This window comes from Rhinatrema bivittatum, chromosome 13, assembly GCF_901001135.1.
Source record: "Rhinatrema bivittatum chromosome 13, aRhiBiv1.1, whole genome shotgun sequence".
Classification (NCBI taxonomy): domain Eukaryota; kingdom Metazoa; phylum Chordata; class Amphibia; order Gymnophiona; family Rhinatrematidae; genus Rhinatrema; species Rhinatrema bivittatum.
Window position 1 is genome coordinate 15128582 of NC_042627.1, and position 13516 is coordinate 15142097.

At 43.5% G+C, this 13516-nt stretch overlaps 1 long non-coding RNA gene across 4 annotated transcripts in view; it reads left to right on the plus strand.

Annotated features, from left to right (window-relative positions):
- LOC115075122 overlaps window positions 1-13516 on the plus strand; it is a 298432-nt gene that overhangs the window by 269614 nt on the left and 15302 nt on the right. The gene's annotated exons all lie outside the window — the stretch shown is intronic.

Below are 13516 nucleotides of genomic sequence, written 5' to 3' on the forward strand. Positions count from 1 at the left end.
GAGAGAGAGAGAGATGATCCCACTTCATTGCATTCACATACATCCCCTCACTCTACACCCTTTTTTCTTTACATGGTAAAGTACTGTGGAGCTGTGAACAGTAAACGTGTAAATTTTGCTGAATAATCACCAAAGTTTTGAAAAGTGAAAATTTCATAGAGCCTCATTATTTTGCTTTTTGAGTAACAAGCAACTGTGACAGATCTTGCTGTGGTTTTTGCTACAGCCGTTACCATGGGTACTTTTTTTTTTTTTTTTATAAACTATATTTCACATCATTGCTCACAGTAATAGGTTTGTTTTTAAATGTCTCATTCTGTACCACTCCTCTTACAAACCAACCAGTTAGCTTTTAAGCCATTGGTATTCAAGGGAATAATAAAAATTATTATTCAGTGTGTACACACTTCTCCCCATAATGGCATTCCATTTAACTGTTTCTGAGTCCTAAAGTACAGGGGAATTTCACTTTCTGTAATGATTATTTCAGTGCTGAGAAAGTGGATATAGCAATAGTGTAGGCCTGGTTGCATCATGCTGGGTTAATGAGACCCTTTGGTAGGAAGTTCTCTGGGTGCCCAGCCAGGATTTGATTCAGAGGCAAGTCACACAGAAGGTGCATTCATTATCTTCTTCCCCAGAGGACGTTGCTACAACACATTGTGTCCGTAGTGGGCATGACATTTTGGTGCTGTGTTTAGTGTCAAAAGCTTTTCAGGACAGGGGAATTGCAGGCTCAATGGGAGCATCAGCTGGAATACGCAAATGTCATGCTTTGCACCTCTAGAAAAGCGAGTTCTTCAGGCCAGTCATCAGAGTTTCCTCTCACGGTGCAATGGCACTGCCTGCTGACACCCCACGGATTCCCCTATATTTCCATTCATTTATTTAAGCTTGCTTTCCCACGAGTCACAAGTGGTTTACAGCCAAAAACTAGTCAAGTGCCAAAACCCATCCTTTTAGATGTACTTTGCCAGTTACTCCATCAAAGTTGCAAGCTTCCTTCCAGCAGCATCTATTAAATTTCCACTGATGTCCAAGCTTTCTCACAGCACTGTAAGCTAGAAATGTATTCAGCAGGCAGAGTCAATAAGAGCCCCACCGTGCTCAAGCATTCTCACAACTGAATCAAGAAGGACCGCAGCACTGAGAACTTCTTCAACCCAGCATCACTGTCAGAACAGCAACAGCTCTCCAGTATTAGCAAGGAATCTAAGAGTGTGAGCTTCCGCTTTGCAGAGCCCTATCAGTGGCAGGTTCCCATTTGTATGCATGCATGCATGCTCTTCCTTCAAACAAGGCCACTCTACACATTTATTTATTTATTTGCAGGTCTTACATGACACCGGGTGCCTGTCTAGAGTATTTTGCAATAACATAGGTGAACAAGTAATGCCAAGTAACATACAGGCTGATACAGTAAAGTGCGCTCCAACGGAGCGCACTGTTAGCCCGCGTTTGGCTGCACGTTTTCGACGCACTATTTTTACCCCTTATACAGTAAGGGGTAATAGCGTGTCGAAAGCGCGCGGCCAACCCCCCCAAAACTAATAGTGCCCGCAACATGCAAATGCATGTTGATGGGCCTATTAGTTATTCCCGCACGATTCAGAAAGTAAAAGGTGCAGCCAAGCCGCACATTTTACTCTCCCCGGCCGGCACCGGGGAGAGTGTACAGAAAAGCAGAAAAAACTGCTTTTCTGTACATCCTCCGGCTTAATATCATAGCGATATTAAGTCGGAGGCCCCCAAAAAAAAAAAAAAAATCTGCCGCAGCCTGCAGTTGGAAGACGGACGCTCAATTATGCCGGCATCTGTTTTCCGAACCCATGGCTATCAGCAGGTTCGAGAACCGACGCTGGTAAAATTGAGCATCGGCTGTCAAACCCGCTGACAGCCGCCGCTTCTGTCAAAAAGGAGGCGCTAGGGACGCGCTAGTGTCCCTAGCGCCTCCTTTTACCACGGGCCCTCATTTGCATTTTTTGTTTTTCTGAATCGCGCACCCAGGAGAGTGGCCTGGGCGCGCGCCAGGAGAGCGGGTGCTCGCCGGCTCTCCCGTGCGTTTTTCTGTATCGGCCTGATAGTGAATGAACCAGTAAACAGGAAATCAACATATTAAGCAAATGGGTAGACAGGTTGAAAGCTCTGAAAATACCAAAGATAGTGGATATCTGAGGAAAACCTGCTCTAGAAAGCTGGTGCAAGCAGTGAAGAGGCAAAGGAACAAAAGATTGCATACCTGGCAAGTAAGAAAGCATTAAGATCTATAGCAGGGGCCCCAAACGTGGTCCCCGAAAGGCCACAACCCAGCTGCGCTCTCAGGATATCCACAGTGAATATGCATGAGATCTATTCACATACAAGGAAGGCAATGCATGCAGATGAATCTCATGCATATTCTTTGTGGAAATCCTGAAAACCAAGCTTGGCAACTCCTGGCTTGCAGAGAAGCAGAGAGATGCTACTTGTCTGTGGGTGTTGGAAATTTAGATAAGGCATGGGACATAACAGGAAGACAGCGAAAGGACCAGAGAAAGGGAATTAATGTGTAAGCAGCCTGGATGACAGTAGAGATGTGCAACAGAGTTTTGAAGGAACTGGTGCCGGGGGGGGGGGGGAGGAAGGATACAGAAAGGCCAGCCAGAACATTATTGCAATAGCCCAGGTGGGAAAAGAAAACAGCATGTGTCAGGCCTGAAACAGAGATTAAAGTGCAAACAATACCAAAGAGAAATAAAATTTACACTATCTATTCAAACAAATGTTGTGCCGTGGCTGGCATGGACTGAGGAAGAGTAAATGTGTCAAGTGTGAAAAATCCCCGACAGACAGCAGTGTGCCAGTGGATCCAGCTACAGCACCAGTCCCGGGAGTGCCGTCAATTAGCAGTATGGTAATACAGTGGGCACAGCTAAAAAAAAAAAAAAAAAAAATGCTGCTATGAGGCTCCAGAGAGCAAAGGCTCATCTTGCTGTCTCAAGCTCCTATTACTCTCACTCCTGGGTCTCATTACGCCTGTCAAGGAGCAGCCTGAATTTAAAAAGAATTCTGCAGGATAAAAAACATTCTCCGTGTATGGGAGGGAAACTGGTAATGTTCCACATCAGTTTACGCCCATGAGAAACTACTGGATGTGTCATCGAGGCCAGTGATACACGGCCTCCATTTTAACTCCTTGGAACTAGAAGTTACCAAACTACAAAATGCACTGCCATTCACAGTGGGAGGGCAAAGCTCGTGAGTTTCAGGGGGTTTAAAACAAAACTGCCTGTAGACAAAGATCAATGTTACCTACCCCCCTTCACTGGGATCATATTCAAGCAGAAAAGGCTCCCTTTGCATGGGTTTTCTGGAGGACCAGCGTGGAATGCGTACGTGGAATGCCACAAGGGGGCGCCATTACTTTGCCACTCTCATTTCATTTTCTGCTTTTTATACCACCTTTCTTCATGACTATGAACCCAAAGCAGTTTACATCTGAGATAATAAATATAATAATAAATTTACATTAGCGGCGAAGTACAATAATTCAGTAATATTCCCGATACACTGTGGGGCTACCTTCTAAATCCCACCCTGTTGCTCTAGAGTCGTATATGGCTCTTTCAGACTCTGGGTACAGCTTTAGAGTTCTGTTAAAAGCAGGCACAGAGTAGAATGGAATATATAATTACGACAATAACGTAAAATGTGGTTCTTTGGGATTTGGCCAAGGTCTATGTGAGCAGGGCCGGTGGAAGCACTAGGCAACGGCCTAGGGTGCCACAGATTTGGGGGCAACCCAGCAGCCACCTACTGCTTCCAATGGACCTGCTCAGATTTGTAAAATAAATCTGAGGCATTGGCTGGGCCGCGTGGCTGAAGTGAGGTAGGATAGACCGGGCTGCATGGCAGAAGAGAAGCTGGATTGGCTGGGCCACATGGCAGAAGCGAGGCAGGATCGACCGCGCCAAGCGGCAGAAGAGAGGCAATGTTGGCAGGGCCACGCGGCAGAATAGGTGCAGGATCGACCGAGCCATGCGGCAGAAGAGAGGCAGGATAGGACGCGCCACGTGGCAAAAGAGATGCAGCCTCGGTCGGGCTGTGCGGCTGATGAGAGGCAGCATCTCTGCTCAACAGGGAAGACAGTGGAGGCCTCTTGATGCCGTGGAAGACCAAGGACAGCCTACACTTAGGAGGAAGAGTAAAAAAAGAGTGTGTGTGTGTGAGTGCATGTGTGTGTGAGAGCATATGGGGAGAGAGAGTGTGTGTGTGTGTGTGTGTGTGTGTAAGAAAACATGTGGGGGAATAGAGTATGTGTTTGTGAGAGTGTGTGAGTGAGAGTCTGTGGGGGGAGAGAGCATTTGTGTGTGAGAGAGCATGAGGGGAGAGAGAACATGTAAAGTGTGTGTATGTGTTTGACAGAGAATGTAGGGGAGAGAGAGAGCATATAGAGAAGACAGCATGTGTGTGTGTTTGAGAGAGGAGCATGTGGAGGAGAGAGTGAGTGTGTGTATGAAAATGTGTAAATAAGTGAACATGCATGTTTTGGAGCATGTGCATGTGAGAGAGAGGAGAAAGTCTGTGTATCACAGCCACTGCCTCCTCCTACTAATCTATGACAGACTGAAAATTAAAAGTTTCCAGGTATGAAGAGTGGGAGATTTTTTATCTGTATTTTTAATTATTGGGTGGTATTTGGGGTGTCTGCTGTTTTGAAATATTTTATTGGTGTTTGGGGAAAGTTTTCAAAATTTGCTTGAGTCTTTAATTATTGGATATTTTATTCATCAGCTGTGATTTTACTAATATGATAATTTATATCTTGATTTTATTGTTTGATGTTTCATGAGGAATGGTGACATTTTTGTTTTTCCATTGTTGCACTGTATAGAGTCTGGCATGTTGCTTTTTACAGTTTTAGTTTTTGTCTGCACATTTCTATTTGTACTTTATGGTATCTTTATTCTGAATTTGGTGAGGGTCTGTGTTCTGCATGCAAAGACTGAGATGAAGCATTCTGTTAGCATGTGGTTTCTCTGTAGGGATCTGTGTAGTAGCTGTATTGATATTTTAGATTCTGGTGAAATATTTGCGGTAAACCTTTTCATAGGTAGGGTTGTTACTGTTTTGAGTGTTGGCAGATATTACTGTTTTGATACGGGCTGACCATGCCCACACGAAACACGTTACAACAGGTCTAATGCCAAATGAGTTCCAAGTTGCAGAGTTTTCTTGCTGGCATCCCAACAGGGCATGTAACTATCATAACAGCCTGTATATTATTTTTACCTCAGAATGTTATTTTTCATATAAAGTCTGTTATAAATGCATAATTTAAAATTGTGACTGGGGATGTGAGGGGAGGGGGCGCCAAGCTGTAAGGTTTGCCTAGGGCACCTACCACCCTTGCGCCGGCCCAGTATATGAGAGAGGCTGAGGGCAGGTCTGTAAATTCTTATATTATCTGTTATTTCTGAGCCCTCTCCAGGAAGACTATGTCTCTTCTTTCTGTGACAAACAAGTTTTTCTTTTGTGTAAAAGTTAGAAATAATTTTTTTTTTATTTATTTGCGGTCGTACACTCACAAAAAGTCTAGATGAATAGTGTAAGCAGAAAATAGGGATTATGCATTTGTTTTACACGAATGGGTAAAATGAAATGAATGAGGCCATTTTCGGTTTGTTCCAAATGGAACAACCAAAAGTGGCCTCTCACGAAACATTTTGCCTATGTTTGTTTATGGGGGGAAAAAATGGACCTCCCTGAGGCCCTCTAACTTCTCTCCTGCCTGGAAAACAGAAGCCCAGGTCCTGGTCCTACCTACCTAGTTCTGTCTCCCCAGGCTCCTCAACCCTCCCACCCACTCCCAATTAAATCTTAAGCCCCTGTTTACCCCATCTGCAGGGTCCAGCATCCAGGAAAGGGCAGAAGCAAGGCCTGCTCAGTCCTGCTCTGGCTCTAAGCTCTTGCAATGGCCTGGCAGATAGCGCTACAGTGCCACTGCTTTGATGCCATCCAGTGGACCAGTGGCACAATTTGTAAAGAGCTTACAGCCAAGGCAGGAGCGAATGGTCAATGTTCCTACCTTTTCCTGGATGCCTTAACCCCACGGATGGGGTAAGTGGTGGTAGTGAGGGGGGGCACTGGGTAAGTGGGAGGGTTAAAAGCCCTCTGGGAGGCCTGTTTCAATTTTTGTTTTTATTTTACTTTTGGTTTTCTTTTTGTACTTTTAATGTTTGTTTGGGTTCAGCAAACAAAGCAGACAAAAAAAAACCCAAAACATTAAACAAACCAAATCTCCTCTCCCCCAGAACAAAAACAAACAAACCAAAATGATTTATTTTTTTTGGCTGTATATCCATAGAAAGAGGCATGTACAAAATACTACCCAAAGATGAATTTCCAAACATACCTTACCCAATAAAACTGGCCCTGTGACGTTGGTACTCAGGTCTGTAAAAAAAAGTTAAATTTTAATTAGAACATTTTTTTTCCTGCATGAAAGGGAAGGGAGAGGGGAAGGAGAAGGGGAAAGAAGGATATTTTCCCTGACGTTGCACCAAACTCGGCTTCCACGCCCTCTTGTGTCTGGAGTTTTGGAAATGCTTTCTATCGACTTTGCTATCCCAGTGCATCCACAGTGAGGAGAAAAAGCATTTCAAGGAAGAAGCTGAAGAAGGGGCTGCAGAAAGTGAGGCTCTTCACTTAAATATGCTGTAGGACATAAGACTGCAAGAACACATAGGTCCCTTCTTCAACGGTGACCTCAGACGCCAGCAGAAGGGGGCTCCGTGGTCTCGAAAGCCTATGAATAATTCTCATGCTGGCTCATTAAAAGGTATCCTTGACCCGTGGAGCATCCAGTTTTCTCCAAGATCAATACGACTACTGGGATGCTGCACTTTAAAAAAAAAAATCAACTCTTTCAAGACAATTAGCTAAAAATAAGCTTTATTTGTGTGTTAATAAAGTTTCCCATTTGGCTCTGAGGAGCAATTAATCACTCACTGACAGGGCTGTGTGGCAAATGCTGCTACCGAGCAATGAGGAGTAATCGAATGAGGTCCAATAGGTCTTCTCTTCCTAGCATTCATCCTCCCTTTCCTCACCTCCATGCTCTCTAAGCACCCCCCCCCCCCCCCTCCAGCTGGTGGATGTGATTCAGTTCTTTTCCTTGTTGTTTAGGGACAGCGCAGAGAACAAATCTCCCTCACAAGGATCCCCTTAGGGAAAGAATGATGCCAGGTGAAATCGCAGCTGTGCTGCACTCTGCCGTGTGCCGCACTGTAACATTTATTTCAGAAAGGAAATGAACTACACTTACTGTGATTTTTCTTTTCAGTGATCCTAGAAATATGTTAGCATCACAGAGTCCAGGTTAGGCAACTAGATGCCTGGGCAGTGGCCTCACCGATTTTTGCTGGCCTGCCGTTGAGCAGGTCTAAAGTTAGCTGGGTTAGACCTGTCTGGCTAATTTTCAAGTTGTCCAGGTATATTCAGCGGCGCAGACATGCCACTGATTATCCCAGTCAAGTTAGCTAGATAAGTCTCTCTTTTGCCTATTTGTTTTGAATATGGATCTCAAAATTACCAGGAAAAATAAAATAAAAACTGAAAACTAAAGGCACGATGGCTAGGATATATAAAATTGTAAACCCAACTGCATGGAATGGTGGAAAACCAAGCAGGAAGACAACAAAATTTGACTTGGATACAGAGCAATATCATAGAAGTGTCAGAGTTTCTATAACTAGCAGCCGGGATGTATCCTTAGAAATGTTGACTGGAATAACTGAGCAGACAGGATGAACCAGTTATCCCTTTTCTGTCATCATCAGCTTACTCCGGCCCTCTTCTAGTGCTGAATGTCTGCGCAGTTCTGACAACACATGTCTGACTTATCTGCAGCACCTATTGCTCCAGTACTGCATAACCACAAAATCTTGTGGCTGGACCTCAGTCTCACACTATTTAGTGATATGCATTCATTTGAAATGAATGTGTAAAATGCAACAAATGAATCCATTTTTATTTCATTCATGGTCCCGTGAAACAAAGGGAGAACACCCACAACATTAATGAAAATTTTAGTTTCCATTTTTTTATGTTTCCCATTCAAGTCTATGGTACAGGTAAAACAGTGGCAGCTAGATTACCCTCCTCCTCATCTGTGTACCTTAGCAACCAATCAATGCCAGTGAGGTCATAGTCTGACCAGAGCCAAAACAGGAAGCAGCAGGAAGGAGGACCTATCAAAGTCAAATTTTTTATTAACCAGCCTGTATCCAGTATCATTATCAAGTGATGCTGACTTCCTCCCACTAAAAGGTTTGAGCATGTGCAAACTCCATTTTAAGAGTCATTTCTCTGATGGATTTCACTGGGGAGGTTGTACTTTCTGGAGCTTTTGGATGTAAAAGAAAAAGTTTAAAAAAGAAGAAGAGAGAAGAAGCTTGACAAAGGAAGGGTTTTGTTCTTATCTTCACTGCTGCAGTACTTACTGTGTCAGAGAGACAGAGACACTAAAATTCTGTCTGTCTGTTCACTGGGGTAGGGTAGTGGAGAGAAGCAGTGATTGTCAGTGAACAGGAGGGATTTTCAGTTTTTCTATCTTTCTTCATTGCAGTGCGGTCTAGTCATGAGAGTAGCCAGAGCCCTGAGTCAGGGTGTAACCAGGCTGCTGGCACTTGGGGCAGATTGCAGGAAAATATCAGCCTGGGGAATTTTTTAAAAATCAGACATGGGGTATCTGACTCACTCATACGCTTACTTCACCTCAGTCTGATACAGGCCAAACACAGACAGACAGACCCTCATCAAATACAGAATTAGCCGGGTCATTCATCAAGCTGCAATGTGGCCTTATTGTGTGCGTTAGAGCCTTATTGCATGTGATAATGTCCTACTGCATGCGATATCTGCAGCATTGCAGTAGTACTATTCAAATTAAGGTAAGGGGAGGAGTATGGGCGGGTTTGGGCAGAGTTATGTCCCAGCAGTGCTGCGAGCAATAATGTTTTTCACATTATCGCTGGCAGCACAGAGAGAAATATCTACACCTTTTCCCCTGACGATAAGGGGGCGATAGTGTGTGGTGCCCAATGCACCACAGTGGGTGAAACCGCATTACCACAAAGCAGCCACTACACATTATCACCCCCTGCCCCTTTTTTGTTCGCGGGCCATTCTTTTGCTATAAATATAACTGAATGATGAATCTAGGCCAAAGGCACCATAAAGTATAAATAGAAATGTGCAGACAAAAACTGAACTGGAAACTGCAATAAGCTAGACTCTGTATGCAGTGCAACAATAGATAAACAGTAGCCAATCCACATAAAACATCAAACAATAAAATCAAGAAATATAAAATATATTAGTAAACTATACTAAACAAATGAACAAATATTTCAAAACAGCTGATGAGTAGGACATCCAATAAATAAAAAACTCATTGGGAAATATTTAAAATATTTTATTTCCCAAACACCAATAAAATATTTCAAAACAGCAGACACATCAAACAACTAATAAACATTTTTAAAAAATCACCACTCCCCATACCTAATACTTTTTTATTCTAGACACAAAAAAAATAAATAGATGTGCAGATAAAAACTGAACAGGAAACCGCAACAAGCCAGACCCTGTATATGAAAAACAGAAACATTACCATTCCTCATAAAACATCAAACAATAAAACTAAGAAATATAAAATGCAATAGCAAAACCATACTAAAATAATGAACAAATATTTGAAAATGGCTGACAAATAGAAGATCCAATAATTAAAAACTTTTTTAAATTTACTGTTTTGAAATATGCTTTTGGAGTTTGGAAGGCACATCAAATAACATCCAATAATTAAAAATAGTAAGGATAAAAAAAATCTTATGCTCTCCATACCTCTCTCCTTCCCACTCACATACACCCTGACAGAAGCAGTCTCCTTTTCTCATACCACACAAAGACAGAAGCACACTCCTTCTCTCTCTCACAGCCATAGACAGTCAAAAACATGCTCCATCTCTCTTTCACACACACAGACCAGAAGCATGCTCACACACACACAAGCATCCTCCCTCTCTCACATAATCACTACACACACACACAGAAGCACTCTCTCTGTGTCACCTACTCACACAGAAGCACCCTCCCCCTCTCACATACACACCACACACACAAGCACCTTCCCCCTTCGCATACACACCACAGACACAAGCACCCTCCCTCTTTTAACATATACACCAGACACAGAAGCACTCTCCCTCTCTTATACACACATATACACACACACACACACACAGAAGAACCCTCCTGATCTTACATACATACACACACTGGTCCCCAGCTGAGCAGCTCCAGTCTTTGCTCTACTGGCCTGGTCTATGGTGGTGGCCAGCGACTCCAATCTTCAGCCCCACCAGCCTGGTCTCCAGTGGCAGCCAATGGCTTCAGTCTTTGGGCCCGTCAGCGGCTCGTGCCTGAGCAGCTCTTTTCTTTAGCTGTGGGCAGTGGCTCGCAATTCCTTCCTGCAGCCTCGCTAGCACAGAAAGTGCAGGATGCAAGAAAAAGTGGCCCATGTTTCCCGTTATCACGATGCTGCATTGAGGAGGGGCACAAGAGGCAAGCAAGGAGGTACCAAGTCCATGCTTCTCCTATGTTGGTTAAGAAGGGGAGTGCAGGCCTCATGTAGCTACTACACTGAAAATTAAAAATCAGGCTTGAGCGAGAGAAGAGCTGATATGGGCTGATGTTGGACACAGTAGCTCCTCAGGCATGGAGCCGCTTTGACCAACACTATCCATTTGATTGTGCCTATCAGCCCACCGGGGCATACCCAAAGCCCCAATAGGCCAATCCACCCCTGGCTGGAACTTACCTGAGAAAAGGAGATAGAACAGCTTTGTGGTAATGAGCGGTGATTCCCACAGGCCTGGAGACAAACTAAATTAACTCCAGCCTTCTTAAAACATGCTCTTTATTCACAATTTCACACATGAATAATAGTAGACTGAGAGATGTGATTTGGCCAAACCTTTTGGTTTGGCCTTCGTTATCGGCCTGCCATGGGAAATTTCGTTTTCCCGCTGTTTGGGCTGATTTTATTTCATCTGTCTCCCAAAACGATGCCCAAAACCCGCCCCAATCCTTCAGATTTAAAAAAAAACCCAAACCCATCCTAACCCTTCAAATTTAGTTAATTGCAACCCCCATCCTCCCGACCCCCCAAGACTTGCCCGACCCCCCCCCCAAGACTTACCGAAATTCCCTGGTGGTCCAGCTGGGTCCCAGGAGCGATCTCCCCCTCTCGGGCCGTCGGCTGCCACTAATCAAAATGGCGCTGATGTCCCTTTGCCCTTACCGTGTGACAGGGCTATCGGTGCCATTGGCCGGCCTCTGTCACATGGTAGGAGCAATGGGCGACTGGCGCCATCTTAAAAAATGTCAGAAGACGAAATTAGGGAAGCTAGAAACATGGTAATAATGGGAAATTTCGATTACCCCAATATTGACTGTGTAATTGTCACACCAGGACATGCTAGAAAGGTGAAGTTTTTAGATGAAATAAATGACTGCTTCATGGAGCAGTTGGTCCAGGAACCAAAGAAAGAGGGAGCCATTTTAGACCTAATTCTTAGTGGAACGCAGGATTTGATATGAGACGTAACGATGGTGGAACTACTTGACAACAGCGATTATAGTGTGATCAAATTTCACTTAATGACTAGAGGGAGGGTAAAATGAGGAAAATAGTTAGATAAAACTGAAAGGTGCAGTTGCAAAGGTTAAAAATTTACATCAGGTGTGGTCATTGTTTAAAAATGCCATCTTGGAAGCCCAGTCCATATGTGTTCCATGTATTTAAAAAGGTGGCTGAAAGTCCATATGGCTGCCAATGTGGTTAAGAGCTCAGGTGAGAGGCTTTGAACGTCTTTCAAAAATTGGAAAAAGAATCCATCTGAAGAAAATAGGAAAAAGCATAAGCATTGGCTAGTTAGATATAAAACTTTGATAAGGTGGGCTAAAATGGAATTTGAAAAGAAGCTGGCCGTAAGGCAAATATTCATAATAAAATCTTTTAAAAATCTATCCAAAGCAGGAAGTCTGTGAGAGAGTCAATTGGGGCCATTAGATGATCGAGGGGTTAAAGGAGCACTTAGGGAAGATAAGGCCATCACGGAAAGACTAAATAAATTATGTGCTTCATTGTTTACTGAAGGAGGATGTTAGGGAAATACCCGTTCCAGAAATGGTATTCAATGGTAATGATTTGCAAAAGCTAAAACAAATCTCTGTGAAGCTGAAAGATATAATACAGCAGATTAACAAACTAAAGAGTAGCAAATTGCCCAAACACATAGAATACACCCCAGAGTTCTGAAAGAACTCAAAATGAAATTGCAGATCTATTATGAGTAATTTGTTCCTATCATTACAATCATCTATTGTACCTGATGAGTGGATGGTGGCCAACGTAAGCCCGATCTTTTAGAAAGGGCTCCGGGAGTGATCCAGGAAACTACAGACCATAGAGACTGACTTCATTGCTGGGAAAAATCCTGGAAACTATTCCAAAGAACAAAATCACAGAACATATAGGCCTGGGCGACCTTAGAGAATCTGGCGGTAATGGGGTGGGTGGGTGTGTGTGTGTGTGTGTGTGTGTGAAGTGGGGGGCAGTCCTGCGATAGCCGGCAGTGATCGCACCTCCCGCAGTGCGAGTGCTGCCGGCTTTCGTGCCAAATAACTACACCATAAAAGGTCCCTTTTCGCCTGCGATAGCGTTAGAGAATGACCCCCATAGAAAGACATGGTTTAAGGGGACACAGCATAGATTTACACAAGGGAAATCTTGCCTCATCGATCCGCTACATTTTTTGAAGGCGTTAATAAACGTGTGGATAATGATGAGCCAGTGGAAACAGTGTATGTGGATTTTCAGAAGGCGTTTGACAAAGTCCCCCCTGAAATACTCCTGAGAAAATGAAAAGTCATAGGATAGGAGGCAATGTCTTAATGTGGATTGAAAACTGGTTAAAGATAGTAAACAGAGAGTAGAACTAAATGGCCATTTTTCTCAGTAGAGAAAGGTAAACAGCGGAGTACCTTAGGGATCTGTACTGGGACCGGTGCTTTTTAATATATTTGTAAATGATCTGGAAAGGGGAACACGAGTTAGATCATCAAATCTGCAGACGATACAAAATTTTTCTGAGTTATTACATTGCAAGCGGATTGTGAAAAATTGCAGGAGAAGCTTTTGAAACTGGAGGACTGAGCATTCAAATGGCAGATGAAATTTAATGTGGACAAGTGCAAAGTGATGCATATAGGGAAAAGTAACCTGCACATAGTTACCCCATGTTAAGTTTCATATTAGACGTTATCTCCCACGAAAAGGATCTGGGCATCATAGTGGACCATACTTTGAAATCCTTGGCTCAGTTTGAGGTAGCGATCAAAAAAAAGCAAACTAAATGTTAGGAATTATTAGGAAAGGAATGGGGAATAAAACAGAGAAATGTCATAA